General features: G+C 36.0%; 1 long non-coding RNA gene across 1 annotated transcript in view; it reads right to left on the bottom strand.

The window, feature by feature from the left end:
• The window catches only part of LOC116638132, a 104,791-nt gene that overhangs the window by 492 nt on the left and 85,386 nt on the right, over positions 1–18,913 (bottom strand). The gene's annotated exons all lie outside the window — the stretch shown is intronic.

Consider the following 18,913-nt stretch of genomic DNA (forward strand, 5'->3'; position numbering starts at 1 on the left):
TTTCTTTCTTTCTTTCTTTCTTTCTTTCTTTCTTTCTTTCTTTCTTTTTTTTCTTTCTCTCTTTCTTTCTTTTTAGAGAAGGGGGTAGAGGCAAAGAGAGAGAGAGAGAAAATCTTAAGCAGGCTCCATGCCCAGCTCGGAGCCCAACGTGGGGCTTGATCTCACAACCCTGAGATCATGACCTGAGCTGAAATCAAGAGTCCAACACATAACCAACTGAGCCACCCAGATGCCCCCTCCATTATTTATTTCTGAAAGCCAGTGTGAAAACAAATTTGTAGAGAATATCACACTTAAGTACGATGCACCTGGATAGGTATGTAAAAGGGAACAACTGATATTATTTGAAGGAACTCAGCATTCCTTTGGATTTTAGCAACAGGCTAAGTGGGTTTGCATCCAAAATGAAAGAAATATGAAAATAAACTCATAAAACAAACACCAATTCCAAATTCAAAATAATGGATTACTAATGGAGAATTTAATAATGGAAATCAACAATAATTTTCTGGCTTTTACTCCTAGTAATAACACATTTAAAATATCCCTCCAGTTTTTATTTTGTTAATATTATTATTTTAATTCAGGAAACTCATCAGAAGGGATTAACTAAGAGAGATGATCGGTTTTATGTTGCAAAGAAATGCAGAGATAAAGTTTTCTGTCACTGTCCCCTGTATGAACTGTATGTTTGTTAATAAACCACTCCTCGGATACTATCTCCCAAGAGTGAGATAACAAATCAAAATAATCTTATACAGGATAAAACTATTTCCCAACCATCCACTAACCTATATATTCCTTCTCATATACAGATATTTGTATTTTTCCTCCAATCAGAATGTCTTTCCACTGATTCTATTTAACTAGGTTCTGTTAATTCTTCACAGGTCAATAAAACTTGATATAACACAATTTATTATTTGATTCATAAATCTTCCTTTAATGCATCAGGTAATCACTTCAAAAATCAGGATTATAATAGTCAACTGAGTTTTCAAAACTATAAATCCTTTGAAGCCTACATTTTTGTCCATTATTCCTTCATGTTGACCTCTCTCCATCCTCAGGGTCTATCACAAAGCTATAAACAAACTTAATCATACATTCCACTCTAGATCAGATTATAAGAGTAAAGCACCTAGCAGGGTAGCTGGTGTATATTAGTTAATCAAGCAATTTATTTAAAGTAAATGTTATCTCATGCTCAAAATTTGAGTATCAGGCAGATTTTTTAAAACATTTTTTGGGGGGCGCCTGGGTGGCTCAGTCGTTAAGCATCTGCCTTCGGCTCAGGTCGTGATCCCAGGGTCCTGGGATCGAGAGCCCCGCATCGGGCTCCCTGCTCTGCAGGAAGCCTGCTTCTCCCTCTCCCACTCCCCCTGCTTGTATTCCCTCTCTCGCTGTGTCTCTCTCTGTCAAATACATAAATAAAAAATCTTAAAAAATAAATAAATAAAAATAAAACATTTTTTGGTATTCTATCTAATTCCTTACAGACTAGTACTCAGGGGAAGGGGAAAAATAGTACACAACTACACAGTGCTATTTCAAGTATGATTTATAGTGAAATTATATCTCTAGTCTTTTAATTTTAATTAATTAATTAATTTAGGTTAGTACTCTGCATTGTGAAATTATATCTTTAAAGTGTTGAAAAGAATATAATATATATAGTTGAAAAAATATATATGTACTCAACACAGATTTCTTTTTACAATGAGAATGTCTTTCAAATAACAATGTCATAAAAAAATTAAGAGAATTTAGTGCCAGTAAGCCTGTATTACACCAAATAATAGGGAAATTTTATCAAGAAAATTATATAAGATGGAAACTCAGAACTTCAGGAATAAATGAGAAAATAAATGGTAACTGTATGTGTAAATACATTTTCTCTATTATTTTCTTTAAAATACATATAATTAATAAAAGAAAAATTTTGAGATCACACTGTGGATTTTATAGCATATGTAGATGCAATGCATATAGCAAATATTCTGTAAAGAACAGGGAACATTTAAGTAGAACCATGAATTTTCAAGGATTTTTCATTTGAGGTTAGGTGGAACTATATTAACTCTAAGTAGATTTCTAAAATTTAAGGAAAGGCAAAAAAGTTAATAGAAAATAAAAATGGAATTATAAATAATATTTATTTAACTCAGAGAGAGTATGAGAATGATGGAGATATAACTGAGGGTCAGATTTTGACAGATCTCCTGTACATTGAGACAAAGTCTGGGTTAACATGAAAATCAGGAAGAACCGCAGGGTGTTGATGTTTGGCCAGGTTTGATTTCCCCTTTAGGAGAATCACTTTGGGTCCTATATGAAGAATAGATTAATGGGACATTTAGATAAGAGGAACATAAACCAATGAGGAAATGATTATAGGATCAAAGTAAAAATCATGTAAGCCTGAATTATGGCAATAGCAATTAATAGTATTGGAAAAGAAGGAAAGGATATCAATAACTTTGAAGAGAACAAAAGTGATAAAATTTAGCAACTGAATGGATTTAGGGTTATGATGAGGGTTAGAGGAATCTGAAATAACTCAAGGTCCTGATTTGTGTGACTCATCTAACTCTATAACATCTTGTAATAAGATTCTTGAACTTCAATGAGGAGGAACATTTTCCTGTGACACTAGTTAAAGATGTCTATTCAGTGACTCCATCCTTGTTCCCTGAAATTCTCGGTGATACTGGTTCAGGTTGAGGAATGCCACCTTTGAGAGTTTAAGATGACCCTTATAGCCAGTTCTCAAGTCCAATATTACAAATATTTCCTGAATATGGATTGTGATTCCTGCATTGGTTAGGCAATTCTGGATGGATTACTGCCTGCATTTTGTCAGACATATACCTATACTCCCAGACATTAAATGATAGGTAAACAATGACTCTCTTTTAGATAATTACAAAATACAATAAGTAATTAAATGTCAAAGGGAATGATTGTAAGTGATGAAATTTACTACTCTCCCTGGCTTAAATAGCCAAAACATAAATGATAAAGATGGTCCTCTCCAAATATATTTTCTTGGCCTATAGTTACTGAGGTCAGGAAAAGTCATGAATGCATTTTGACAGTCTTAACACCATTTACAGCTTATTTCTTTTTTAAGCAAATAATACTGACCTTCTGAGCATCTAAATATTGATTCTACTCTCTTCTTTGTTTTTGTTTTACTTCCCCAAATGTATAAGCCTGCTATATAAAGAAACCTGTGCCTAGACTAAAAGGAAGATTTGTGTTTATCAATACTTGCTGTTTCTGAATGATGCATCTTCAAGTTCTTACTCTTTAATTATTACTTTCAAATAAAAGAGGGCACTAACATCATATAAAGAATTGTTTTGTGGGCGCCTGGGTGGCTCAGTTGGTTGAGCGACTGCCTTCGGCTCAGGTCATGATCCTGGAGTCTCCGGATCGAGTCCCGCATCGGGCTCCCTGCTCAGCGGGGAGTCTGCTTCTCCCTCTGACCCTCCCCCCTCTCATGTGCTCTCTCTCGCTCTCTCATTCTCTCTCAAATAAATAAATAAAATCTTAAAAAAAAAAAAAAAAAAAACTCTAGCTCTTTAAAAAAAAAAAAAAAAAAAAAAAAAAAAAAAAGAATTGTTTTGTAGGTATTTCTGCGTATTATAGTGTAGTACTGGTGATATGTACATGCTGTGTGGGCTTTCCTGTGGGCTTGAATTTGAATTCTGAATCTATCACTCAATTTGGGTAACTCCTTTAACCTTGATGAACTTGTTTCTTCATCTTTAAAACTGGAATATTGAAGCCAACCTCAAATGGTTGTGTTGAAAACCAAATGAGATCAAACACTTTAAGAAGGCTGTGCAGGAATGCCTAGAACACAATAACATCTTCCATCGAAATATTTAGTAATACCTGATGAGCTGTATGTAATTTTTAACCTCATATTATTCAATTGGATATAGAAAACTTGCTATTTATCCTGATGATTTTTTATTAAATCTTCTTAATATTTACTTGATATGTATTCCTTATAAAAAGTTATTCAAAAAACAAAAAACAACAAAAAGTTAATACGAAAAATTAAGTATATGAGAAAAAATGAGTAATAGCATAATTAATTTTGCTGGCAACCTAAATGGCGTTCACAGATAGATTTTTTTCTGGGAGGCCCTGTGAATGCCAGTGGGAACCTTGGTGTCAGGCAAATGTCTGCTAGAATCAAAGGAACATTTCATCATGATGATATTCTCCTATAGCTCCCTAGATAGCCAACACATGTCTCCCCATTAGAAAAATACTGGTGGAGTTCACCTTGCCCAGGAGTGGTCCTTTCTGACAAGAAGTCAAATGTTCTGTGAGAGAAGCCTCACTCAGATATACTTCAAATAGATTAGATGCCACATGAAGCTCTGAACCATACAGGTCATTGCTATGAAAGAAGGACACATAGTGCTGAGCGACTCAGAGAATCTCCTTTGTTCAACTGCTAGGCAAGAGACTGTTCCCAGATAGGGCTGTTGTGGACTAAACTGTGTCCTCCCAAAATTTCTATCTTGAAACCTGAACTCCCAGTGCCTCAGAATGCCACTGTATTTGGAGCTAGGGCTTTTTAAAGAGGTAACTATGGAAAAATGAAGTCAGGTGAGTGGGTCCTAATTCAATGTAACTGGTATCCTTATAAGAAGAGGAGATTAGGACACAGACATACAGAGGAAAGATCATGAGACGATACAACGAGAAGGTGGCCATCTATAATCCAAGGAGAGAGGTCCTCAGAGGAAACCAACCCTGTTTACACCTTGATCTTGGACTTTCAGCCTCAGAATCTTGAAAAAATAAATTTCTATTGTTCAGGCCACGTAGTCTATGGTACTTTTTTTTTTTTTTAATTTTTTTATTGTTATGTTAATCCCCATACATCACATCATTAGTTCTAGATATAGTGTTCCATGATTCATTGCTTGTGCATAACACCCAGTGCTCCATGCAGAACGCGCCCCCCTCAATACCCATCACCAGGCCAAACCATCCTCCCAACCCCCTCCCCTCTAGAACCCTCAGTTTGTTTTTCAGAGTCCACCGTCTCTCATGGTTCCTCTCCCCCTCCGATTTCCCCCCCTTCATTCTTCCCCTCCTGCTACATTCTTCTTCTTCTTTTTTTCTTTCTTAACATATATTGCATTATTTGTTTCAGAGGTACAGATCTGAGATTCAACAGTCCTGCACAATTCACAGCGCTTACCAGAACACATACCCTCCCCAGTGTCCATCACCCAGTCACCCCATCCCTCCCACCCCACCCCCCACTCCAGCAACCCTCAGTTTGTTTCCTGAGATTAAGAATTCCTCATATCAGTGAGGTCATATGATACATGTCTTTCTCTGTTTGACTTATTTCGCTCAGCATAATACCCTCCAGTTCCATCCACGTCGTTGCAAATGGCAAGATCTCATTCCTTTTGATGGCTGCATAATATTCCATTGTATATATATTATGGTACTTTTTTATGGCAGTCTTAACAAACTAATACATGAGCATGAGCTCCAGCCCAGGTGGAACTTCATGCTGTCATTTCACCAGGTCTCTCGATAAAGTATGTTTCTCAAGGAAGCCAAGTTTGTCCTCTGAATTACAGAAAATTTGGTGTGACTCATCTAACTAAAACCATATGCCAGTGTCCTTAAACCCTTTTGTTGCCAGTGCTGTCTAGGCAGTGACTCAACACCACCTTTTTTTGACATTCTGAAACAGGAAGAACAGTCATCCTTTGATTTTAATTGCAATTAGCACAATTACATCTTTTATACCCAGGGAATGATCTTGTATATCTTGGCAACCAAACCAGTATTGGACTTTAAGAATGAATTGCAGTACTGTGTTTTTATCAGAAAGCAAGTGTCCAAAAAAATTAACCTCATTCTGATGTATTGGGATATTGGAGAATATACTCTCTAGATATGATGACCAGAGATTTTGAATTCCAAATAGAAACATGATGTGAAAAGGAATTTCTTAAAAAAATATGGACTGTACAGAATTTACATGCATGAAAAGTTTCACAAATGTATAAACAGTAAATCCATTTTCTGTCCATTTAATGAGTTGCCATTACTGTAAAGAGAAAATCCTAGAAAATCAGAATTATGGGGAAAACTCAAGACGTACAGTGGCTGTGCCTCTAGGTAGAAGCTTACTAGCTCAGATTTCCAAAGGGAGTTTTAATAAGGAAAAATTGCTTGAAGAACATACAGAAATCTCTCTTTCTAGAGACTGATAATCATGTCCCAAGGAAGTCCCAGGCATATCAGCTTCAGGCAAGGATGCATGTTTTGATTAATTAAAAGGCCAGCTGATATGATGCAGGATAGTTAGTAAATGTTTACTCCATACAAAAATTCTGTGATCAATCTGCAGGGTGGGAAGAAGGAGCCATAATAACAGTCTTTTCAGAAACAGAAAGAGGAAGCAGCCTTTTAGATGTCTTTCCTGATCCTTCATGTAGCATATTGATCATGGAAGAGAGAAACCAGGGGATGGAGAAGTCTCCCAGGAAAGGTTGTTCATGTGAAAGATCTTAAATTCACTTTTTATGAACAAGAGAGGAAAACAAAAAGCAAAAAGGAGTTGATATGTTGCAATGCTTACTTAGAAGTAATTTAAGACTCAGTTCTTTTAAAAGAACTTTTAGTTTGTATAGTTTTTTCTTTCTTTTTTTTATTATGTTATGTTAATCACCATACATTACATCATTAGTTTTTGATGTAGTGTTCCATGATTCATTTTTTGCGTATAACACCCAGTACTCCATTCAGTACGTGCCCTCTTTAATACCCATCACCAGGCTAACCCATTCCCCCACTCCCCTCCTCTCTAGAACCCTCAGTTTGTTTCTCAGAGTCCATAGTCTCTCATGGTTTGTCTCCCCCTCTGATTTCCCCCCTTCAAAAAAGAAGAAGAAGATAGTAGAAAGGGAATAGTTTGTATAGTTTTAATAATATTCTTTAACAGTGTCCCCGAATGGGAATATAGCATCTTAACCCAAAATGAATTTTATATAAAAACCCAAGGGATATAAAGAAGAAAGTCAGAAGGGTAAGTATAATGCAAAGAAGAAATAATTTCAGACTATTCCAGAACAGAAATCATCTCCTCAGTCCAGTAAAGGGGCTTTACTAGAACCTGGCAATGAAGACGTGAGTCTTCCAGATCCCTTGTGTAAAGTCTTGTAGCTGTCAACTGTATCACTGTCAATGTTTTAATATAATCTCATGCCAAAATTGTAATCAGTGATTTTGCAAATCCATCAGTTACCAATATAAATGTCAAGAGTTATAAACTTTTCTAGGTATTATTAGATGTGTACATCAAGACAGGTCAAGTTTACATGTATATCAAGATTCTGGCACTTGGATTTGCTAACCTAGATAACTAGGTTTTCTTTAAGAACACTTTGTTGACAGTTCGCTTGTTGGTTATCGTAAATGAATAAATTAAGTACTCAATAGACAAACATAAAGGTCAGGGTCCCTGGCCTTTACCCTACAGTAAAGGAGTGAGTCAAACAAAAGAGCAACTAGTAACTTTACATTGTACTAGAAGAGTTATTTGTTGTTACCTCTTTATGTTCATGTCATGGACTGGGTTAATGGTACAGTTTTATGTAGAAAAAAAACAATTCAAAGACTCTGGATGGGGGAAATAATAACCAAGTAGTTCAGATTATAGGATACCCATATGTTGTATTCATTAGATGTTCTTGTGCTAAAAATGTAATGAAAAACTGAACAAAGTGTAATTAACTTTAGTTTCCTCCTACATGTGGATGAAGTGGTAAGAGTATAAAAAAATAAAATACAAGGAAGAAAACCAAAAGCTTCTTTCCATGTAACAGTAGAGATGTTATGACCCCTTGCTATTTGTCTCTTTTCTGTCTCTTCCTTACATGAACTAGGATTAGCAAAATGTCCCTTGGCATTCACAAGTATGAGAGGAAGCCCTACCATTTTCCTCTCTTTCTAACAATCATCTTCTTCTTGGGACTTAAATTATAAATTGAAGTAGGTCTTGCTTTCTGAACATGTTTGGCTGCCTACGGCAATTCATTCTTTCTTCTGGTTTTATCACACACCCATGTGAAAGCACTAATTGCTTCAGGACCTTGTACCAAGTGATTAGTTAGAAGATAGTAAGTTATTACTATCTAGATGTAAGTTTAGGACTACAAAGAGTGTACTTACAATTTTAAGTACTTGTGCTCAAGTCTGTACTGCTACAAGGTCATGTCCTGGGATTTATGAGGCAAGCCTAACTAGAAGGAGGCACTGTTACGTATTTGCCATTACTCCCTGAGTTTATGACTTCTTAGGCATCAAAGTAAAGCCTAGACAGAATTGGGGCATCGTTAATCAGCTGAATATAGCTGGGGAATACACAGAAACATATTTCCTCGATTTGTTTTACATTCTTAATTTCTAACATCAAGTAGGCCCACATAGTCCTTCTCACAATCACCTTATATTTTCCTGATTCTTAAACTCTATTGGTCTGCTAGGTGATTATTTCTTATGAACTCCCCTTTCCTGATACCTCCAACATCTCTTTTCTATCCTCATTTTCTGCTTTTCACCTTGCTTTACCACATCTACCCACAGACTTGTACCTTTACTCACATGCTCTGCCTAGTCACTTATTGTAGTAGGTAAACATTTTGTGTTCCTAGCAAAGCCAGTCACACCACTTGTGTACTAGTTCTCATGCTCACTTGCCTATAAAAGATCATTCATTGCTCTAGGGATTACACTGCCCTATACTTATATCATCAATTTTCTTCTATTTGTTCTTTTTGCATCATACAAACTAGACGTTGTTTCTCACATCCTTAAATGCATTTTCCTCTCACTCTATAGTTCTTCTTTTATGGCAAAGCAAACAAAAAAACCACTTTCCTTAAATAGCTGTCTATATATTATGTCTTCTCCCATTCTTTCATTAATCCATTTTTATTTTTTTTCCATTTTTAAAGAGTTATTTTAGAGAAAGAGAGTATGTGGGGGGGGAGGGAGAGAATCTCAAGCAGCCTCCCCACTGAGCATGTAGCTCAATGTGGGACTCGATTTCAGGACCCTGAGATCATGACCTGAGCTGAAATCAAGAGTCAGAAGCTTAACTGACTGAGCCACCTCTGCGCTCCCATGAATCCATTTTTAATCAGCATACCACTCTATCAAAATAACAGTTGTCCAGATCTTCACTGTGTCCCACTTTACTACATCTGATTATACATTTATCATTAGTTAATGACACAGTTTAGTCATTCCCCCCTCCTTGGAACACTTCCTTCTTGGGTTTCCAAGTCACCAGGTTCTGCTTGTTTTCTTCTCCTACCAGTCTTACTTTTTCTCATTCTCTTTTATTCGTCTTTCCTCATCGTTCTAATGTCTTAAGAACAGAATTCCTTGAGATCTATTAACAGAACACTTCCATCTATCCTAACTTTAATAATGATCTTATCAAGGGTCTTGCTTTAATTCCATATATAGAATGATGACACCTAAATTCTAACTCTAGCTGAACAGCAGACTCCTATATCCACTTGCTAACTCAACAATTCAAATCAATTGTCTAATAATCATTTCAACCCTAACAAGTCCAAAACCAAATCCTTAATCCCCTAATTCTACTGTGCAGGAGGTCTTCTTATCCCATTTAATGGCAGCTCCTTCCTTCCAAATGTTCAAAGCAAAGTATCTTGAATAATTTTTAAATACTTTTTTTACCCTGTGACTACATCAATTCATCAATGACATTTCTACCATCAAAACATATCTATCATTCATCACAGTCACTACTAACAATGGGTACAAACCCGAATCATCTTCATCTCACTTACAGCAGTAGCCGCTAGCTGACTTCGGTGCTGCTGCATCCAAGGGTTAAGCGTCTTGACTCTTGGTTTTGGTTCAGGTGGTTATCTCAGGGTCTTGAGATTGAGCCCCTCATCAGGTCCACGTTCAACACGGAGTCAACTTGAGACTCTGTCAGCTCCTCTCCCCTTTGTGCATGCAAGCTCTCTCTCTTAAATAAATAAATCTTTTTTAAAAAAGAATGATCCTGTTAGACATTAATCAGATCAGATCACTCTTCTGCTCAAAGCCTACCATACCACTCAGAATAAAAATCAAAGTCCTTACTACGAGGCCTACAAAGCACTATTATCTGGCTCCTTGTTAACTTTGACCTCTGGGTGTCTTCTAGTATTTCTAGTGCTTATTCTATCTGAGCCATATTTACCGCCTTGCAGTGCCTCAACATATTACTCCTGTTGCTACTCAAGGCATTTTTCATTTATTGTGCCTGAAATGCTCTCCCCCCAGATATCTGCTTGCCTTACTACCTAAGTCTCTTAGGATCTCACTCAAATGGCATCTTCTCAGTGAAGACTTTCCTGACTATCCTTTTTAAAATTAAAACCCTACCTCTGGAATTCTATAGCCATTCCCTTATTAATTAATTAAAAAATTAATTTTTTTCCATAACACTTCAAACTCAGAAAAATTATTTATTTCACTTATTTTGCTTTTATTCTTTCTCTTTCTCACTTTCTTAGAATCTTGTGACTCAATATGGTTCCTAAATCAGACCAGCAGCGTTAATCCATGGGGGCTTCTTACTAACACAGAATACCAGACCATACACCAAGCCTCCTGAATCTCAATCTGCATTTTAAAAAGATCCCCAGGAGAATGATGTGCTGGAATTTTCACAAGGCTAACATGTCTGTCTGCTTCTTTTTGCCATACAATGTTAGTTCACTATCCAATAAGTTAGTGGATGAATTCCTTAGCCTTAATAACATGCAAGTATTATCAAATCGTACATTCTACCCTAATAGCAAGGAAGGACTGAGAGGATGAGAAATGATAGTACTGGGTGAGGTGGAAATAACAGGAGAATTACAAATCTTGTGTTCTGTCAAGTATGATGCGGCTTTGTCTTTTGGAGATTGAAAGCAAAATTCCAAAGTGCATTCTAAACTTTAAGGTCAGTGTTGCACCCTTATTATTTCTCTGTGAAATAGCTAGAATTGTAGAATTTATAAGTACATGAGCTGAGATTGCAACCAAAAGGAAAAAAAAAGTTAAGACAGAAATAAAACATTCTATACTAAAGCCACTAAACTCAAAGGCATCTAACCTGAAAAAAGGAAGGAATAATTTGAAAATAGTTTGAGCCTTGGGAGAAATATATTGCTTTACCTACTCAAAACTGAACCTAATATTCTTTTTTTTTTTTAAAGATTTTATTTATTTATTTTGACAGAGAGAGACACAGTGAGAGAGGGAACACAAGCAGAGGGAGTGGGAGAGGGAGAAGCAGGCTTCCCGCTGAGCAGGGAGCCCGATGTGGGGCTCAATCCCAGGACCCTGGGATCATGACCTGAGCCGAAGGCAGACGCTTAACGACTGAGCCACCCAGGCGCCCTGAACCTAATATTCTTATAAATAACCAAGTATATAAACACAAACACTGATCATCTCAGGACAATACTCAAGTGGTCAGCACAGATTATATTAAAAGGAAGAAATATGACCATGCTTTTGTTTTCCAAAGGTCCAAAATCTAATTTATGTTTTTTACTTAGTGAGATTTTCATGCTGTACAGAATTTATTGTACTTATCTCCATCAAGTCTTCTAATTTGGGCCTGTTGATAATTTGCACATGATTTTGCTGACAACTTGGAAATTTTGCATGTGTGGTTTATATGAAATTCTAATAATTGCTCCCTCTTAGCATAGCACTGGCTTCTACTGTGAATAAACTGCCATCACTTACAAGTGGGTCAACAACGGGCAGAAAATGAAATATTCCTAAATTGTTACCACCCAATTAAAATGAGAGTTGCAAATTTTTTTGCACTATTGTAAGAAGTAATATCTTTCAGAATTACAAGTGTCTTCAGCTCTAGAAAAATTAAAGCACAAGGCGTGGTCCTAACTTGGAAAAATATGTTGATTTGGCTGTATACTGTAATTGGTGGGAGAGAGAGAAAATTTAAATTATTGATATAAAAATTTTTCAGTGTGCTGACACTTGAAATAATTATATTTTGATTGACGTTTATGTCATTCAGAACAACATATACACAGCCTGAAAGGGGATTAAAAATAGAGAAAATACTACTCTGTTGATCTGAAAAAAGAAATTGAAGAAAATGAGAGGATAAAAGTAGAAATAACAAAAAGAACACATTTTACCAGATACAGGATGAGAGTACTTGCTGAGGAAGAAATCAAGAACTTAAAGAGGGAAATAGCAGCATTTCCAGTCTAGAATAAGGAGGTCAGAGGTTGAAATTCTATTCTGTAAGACATCTTGCTTATTTCATAACATGGACCCATCTCTTAACCGTGTGATCCTCGGTTTCTTCCCCTCTAAGATGGAGAAATTAGTATGTATCATAAAAACCTCATTCTCTGATATTTACAAGAGTAAATAAGATGAACTATGCAAAATGTCATGGTAGACAGTCCTAAATTCATAAGGTTGTAACACTGGGTTTAGAGGAAAACTGGTGGGGAAAGACTTTGTGTTTTTGTTCAACCCCTTTCATATTATCTGAGTTGTCATCTTTTAAATATGACAGAGGTGGGAAGTCACATAGCAGAGAATAAGAGTTACAGTAGAGTTGTATTTAATAAAGTGTGTAAAGGCACATGTATAAACATGTTTTCACATGCTAGCTCTAACTATTATTTACTGGAGTCAGAGATGATCCAGAAAAATAAAAACACCATCAGAATTTCCTAAAATATTGACGTAGGGGAGCAAGAGTTGCAATGAGATGGGGATTTGGTCATATTTTTGAGCCATTATTATTCTGTTAGGCCAAAGGTAGTAAGGACTACTACACAGCAATCATTTAGGCCAAACTCTGAATATAATATATAGTCTTTTATTGTGCTGTCAAAAATTTAAACAACTAATCAAATATGCCAAATGAAAATAGTGGTTTCAGTCAATAAACACCATAAATACTTATAGAAGCACATGTCATCTGATTACTATTCATGGTTTTTTTTTAAGATTTTATTTTTTTATTTGAGAGAGAGAGAGAGAGAGAGACTGAAAGAAGGGGCAGAAGGAGAAGCAGACTACCCTCAGAGCAGGGAGCCCAAAGCGGGATTCGATCCCAGTGGGATCATGACCTGAGCTGAAGCAGATGCCTAACCAACTAAGCCACCCAGGTGCCCCAAGCTCACTAATTTTTAATTGCTGAATAATATTCCAGTATATGAACGTACCAAACACCGTTTATTCCTAACACATTAATAATATTTATTTTTCTATTGATTGAACATGGTATAAATCTGTATTTATTCAGGCATTCCATAATTACCCATGGCAATAGTGTGTATTTTCAGTGTTAATGTCTTGCACATCTTTTTAAAAAAAATATTTACCCCGAAGGACTTTATATTTTTTGTGTTGTGAAGGGTATTTTTGATCTCTATTTATGATTATCCAATGAAAGTATATAGATATTGATTTTTGTATATTGACCATAATTCTGTAACTATGCTAAACCAACCTATTAGTTCTAATATATATTTTATAGTTTACTTCATGATAGTAATACTATCTAAAATAAATGTAGTTATGCTTTCTCCACTTCAATCTGTATGCCTTTTATTTATTTTTATTGATTAAATTGAACTCCAGTACAATGTTGAATAAAAGTAAAGAGAGAAGACATCCTTGCTATATTCTCAATCTTGGATAAAAACAGTCTTTCAACATTAAGTGTGATATTAGTTATAGATTTTCCAAAAATCCTCTTTATCAGGTTGAGAAAGTTCCATTTTTACAGTGTCAGAATGGTGATAGTGGGCTTGTCTTGCTTCTGATCTTACAGAAAAATGTTCACCTTTTACTGTGGAGTTTGATGTTAGCCCATGGTCTGGTTCTTCATGGCCTTTATTATGTTTCAGAATGCTACTTCCATATCCAATTTGTTGAGAGTTTTTTTTATCATGAAAGCGTGTTGAATTTTGTCCAATTCTTTTCTTTTCTTTTTTTTGCATCTACTGAAATAATCATATGATTTTCTCCATTATTCCACTAATGTGGTATATCATATTTATTGATTTGCACATGCTGCAACATCTTTGCACCCCAGGAATAAATCCTACCAGCTCATGGTGTATGATCCTTTTAATATACTGTTGTATTTAGCCGTTTTTCTTTTTCAATTTCCTCAATCCCATTTCCTAGGTCCCCAATCCTTAATTAAACTATAAGATACATAGCTCCAGAAATTTTATTAAACAATATTTTTTTCTATCAGAAACTAGATGCTTTGAACATAAATATCATTTATCTTTGGTGTATTTATGCTTCGTAAAATTTAAATCTTCTTTTAAAACTGTAAGTGAAGCTTAGTTTTTATACAGCTGTTGAATGAAATATGAGATATTTAAGAGCTTTCAAATGTTTTAAGCAATGAAAACATCTGGCTTTTGCCATGAGGATCACATGAGATGTCAGAGAGTGATGTGCCACAGGGAGTTGCATGAGGAGGTTTAGTGGAATGAAGAAAGACTGGAAACACAATGCACAGCCAAGGGCTTTTTTCAACCATGATGTAGTTTAGGTTTGAAAGAGAGTGAAGACTCATGAATGGGGAAGAAGTGAGGATTCTAAGTGTCGGCAGAAAATTTAGCATAATTTGCTGATGGTTTGGATAGTATGACCAAAGGAGATTTAAATATTGCAGATATTCCAGGTTAGTGGAATCTCAAGCAACACCCCTTAAGTATCTAGTCTTAAACTTGATGTGTGTGTGTGTGTGTGTGTTTGTCTGTGTATTTATAGTCATGACACATGATGAAAAATATCACCATAGCTAAATGCTTTGTTTTGTCCTATTTAGGCTCTGGTGCTTGGTAATCATAGGAGAAGGTTATGACTTTAGCTTGACTTTGACGTCAATAAGATGTGCATAGTTTGGCAAATGCTCCATAAGGTGACCCCCAAAGAGACTCTTGTGTGATCCTTTCCCTTGGGTGTGGGCAGAACCCATGACTTACTTGCTTATAACACACAACACACACACACACACACAACACACACACAACACACACACACACAATGCATGCCACATCTGAGCAGAGCAGAGTAGAGTGAGATGTGAGATGAGTGCCCTTCCTTGCTGGCTCTGAAGGAGAGAGCTGCCACGTTGTGAGGGAACAGTGAGTGGCCTCTAGGTGCTGAGAGTAGCACCCAGTCGAATGTCAGCAAGAAAACAGAGACCTCAGTTCCACAGCTGCAAGAAACTGAATACTGCCACCAACCACACAAGCTTGGAAGAGGACCCTAAGCCTCAGAAAGAAGTACAGCCCAGTTGACACCATGATTTTAGCCTTGTGATACCTTCAGCAGAGTATTCAGGTAAGCCACACTTGGACTTCTGACCCATGAAAATTGTGAGATAGTACATGCATGTATTTTAAGCCACTAAATTTGTGGAAATCTGTTAAGTAGAGCAAACTAGTACAGATGGATAAGAAAAAAAAAATGTAGAGCCACATGCCCTAAGATGCAAAGATTGAAGTAAGATTGACATATGCTTTATCCACTCATACACTGAATAAGTATTTCCTGAGTACCTACTGTGTGCTAGAGCCTCATCAGGAAACCAATAGGGGAACGGAAGTTAAGAGAGCTTCAGTGACTTGTCCAGGGTTCCAAGTAGAAATGTGTAAGAATATAAGAATTCTATGGGGAAAACTATGCCGTCTTTATGTGACATCATGACTAGCAGGGTCTCTGAGCACTTAATCTCCATTTTTTGGGTATATCTTGTTCTAAATTGTTCCCTTCGCATTATAGTTTAAATTTTGTATAAGGTCAGCCTGAAAGCACTCATTTTCATTTCCCTAGTGTCTTGGAAGGCACCAGAATAATTAAAAAATAAATAACTGAGATTATGTCTGTGTAATATTTAACTTCTAAAACAAAAGTACACTGCTTCTCTACTAAGTTTACCAGAGTGTAGAACAGAATGCTGAAGTTGAAAAAAATAAATAGACTTTGAAGGAAAAAAAAAAAACCTGTAAGTGAAAGCAATACCAAATAGAGCCATACCTGTCTTTCTCAATCTACCTTTTTTAGTATAATTTTTAAAGGAAATTTAGTATAATTTTTAACAGTGAACAATAAATTTATTTCACCATTAAACAATTTTATGATACATAGATTCCTAATAGGATTCAAGGTTAAGACAACTGTTGATCTAATCACCCATAGATTTTTCTTTTTGCATTTTTATGTTCCTACCATAAATGTCTATAGTCCACCAAAAAATACCATTAATTATGATGTCTTTCAAAGTTAACTAACTATATTAAACTGGTTTCAATTTACCATCAATGAAAACAGAACCTGTGGCAGTTAGCAAATTAGTTGAGAACAGTTAAAGAAGCTTCAGGTTGTAGTGAAAAGAGGAAGACTTTCATATATATATATATATATATATATATATATATATATATAAAATTTCTAAGATTATTGATGTTTATATGTGAAGAATATATCTCAAAGAAATGAGGCCACTCCTAGATTATTTGTCATTTGGTGATGAATAGTCTTTCCAGAATATACACACAAAAAACATTCTCCTCAAGAGACTAGCAGTGATTATCCTTCCTTTTTATCATCTTTCAAAGACATATTTCATAGTGATCTGAGTACCAGAGAAAGACCATCTGACAACTGATGCTGATAGAATAGTAAATATAAGGTTTTTTTAAGCATAACTTCTTTTTTCACTTTAGAGCAATTATTTCAGTTTAAGTTTAGTTTACTATTGAATTAAAATTGAAATATTTACTATTGAATTAAAGTTGAATGAAATTTCTTTGCATATTAAATGATTAACACTGCAGCTTTCTTGGGGCTGTAAGCTTCCTTTTATATAGCTTGGAATTCCCATAATGTCACTTTCATTGCATTCTTCTGATGCATTCTGCTGTCTTTAGCTAAACAAATTACTAAGGCAGGTGGAGATGCAAGAAACGGGGTTAAACCCTGTCTCTTAATTGGAGGGATGTCAAATAATTTTCTGCCATCTTAGTGTACCATAATCATCAAGCACAATAACTTTTGCATTTAATAGTGTAATTTATTTAAATCGTATCCTGAAGCATTCCTACTATGTTCTACTTTGAAAGCAACCTAGCATTTCCCAAGAGAAAAATGAATCAGGGAGAAAACCTTGGTGTCAGTGAAAGTAATAGAGAACAGCAACAACAATCACAAAATCATGGCATAAACTATTCAGTAATGCCTAGAAACTCAACCTTTGAAGAGAACAGGCCCAGAGGAGTAACAAATAACGACCCTGGCAAACATCAATCACGTCTTGAAGGGGAAAAGAAGCGAAAGCAATCAGGGGCTCACATGCCAAGCTGTTTATATTGCTATGCCTCTCATTGTACATTGGATTAGAACACAGTGTCTGGACACATTGGCTTTCCAAATTTTACTAGCATGCATCTTGTGATGGAACAGAAAAAAGTGTACATTGTGTCTGGAAAAAATAATACACCACTGGAGTTGATAATGGCAAACTACCCCCCCCCCCCATCCTTCACACAGAGCAGTTACGGATCTGTGTGGCAGTATTTCAAAGCTGTGGATCAACTCAGTAACATAAGAGACTGTAGCTCCTTTAAACCAGTACATTCATGAGTAAGAGAAGGATGGAATACTGAGATTGTCTTTTAGTCGGGCTGCCTAACTAATCACTGAATAAATTCCAATGAATAAATAAATAAATACATAAATAAATAAATGAACAACTACTTTAAACCATACCCAATACCTGTCTCCAAGGAGACAAAGATGAAAAATGAGAAAAATGTATGGAAGGAGTGCCTGATACAGGGCCAGACTCAGGGTTAGTGATGACTCAGTGGGAGCTGTGGCCTTGGAACATCTTTGAAAAGTCATTACTTTTAGGTATTGAAACTAAACCCCTATTCAGGCAGGCATATCATGGAGATGTTTTGCCACACCATGTAGGTCAACATCAAAAATAACAGAAGAGTTCTAGTTTTGTACCTTCTAAAACTGTATTATCAAATCACCTATATAAAATATCAAAAACATCGATTTTTTTTCCTCCTGATGTTGACTAACTGGAGAAAACAGACAGCTACCAGGTCTTTACTGGGTGATCTCCTCGCAGCTAGTACTGTTATTAGCACCACAGATACCAAAAGAACTATAAAGCACAGCTTGTGCTTACAAAGGCTTTACACTCTAGTGTGGAGAAAAATGTTCACAAGAGAAATCCACGAAGAGCAGTTAGAATACCTGAAAAAAAAACGAGAATCATGGAGTAAAAGACCACCACAAATTAATTCATTCATCCAACAAGCATTTGGGAAATAGAGATACAAATTTCAGAGAGACACAGTGATGCTGGAAGATGGTGCTCCGTGAATATTTTCACATTTCTGCACAGTCTGGGCTTTATGAGTGAATAACAAACATGCCTTGTAAGTTAGAGGTAGTATATTTCTCTGGAGGGACCGAATTCATATCCCTCCTGCAGCCATTTGCACACTTCCAGGATAGAAATGTTCCTCTTCCCAGAAAAGTTGTGTTTTTATTCCAGGGCAAAAATCTCTCTTTCTCTGGAGGAGAGGACAAGACGGGCAGATGTGCCAGTGCCCTAGAGAAGCTGCTGAGTTTTATAATTTAGGAGTTCCTCTTCTCCTACAGCACATCAGCCCTTACTGGGTCATACTGTGGAGAACTGGGAGTGAGGAAGTGACACAAGACACAAGATGTTTTGTGAGTAAATGGTCTGTTCTTCAATCCAGAGGTCTCTTGTATGTATATACAAATATATATA

This window comes from Phoca vitulina, unplaced genomic scaffold (assembly GCF_004348235.1).
Source record: "Phoca vitulina isolate PV1807 unplaced genomic scaffold, GSC_HSeal_1.0 scaffold16, whole genome shotgun sequence".
Taxonomy (NCBI): Eukaryota; Metazoa; Chordata; class Mammalia; order Carnivora; family Phocidae; genus Phoca; species Phoca vitulina.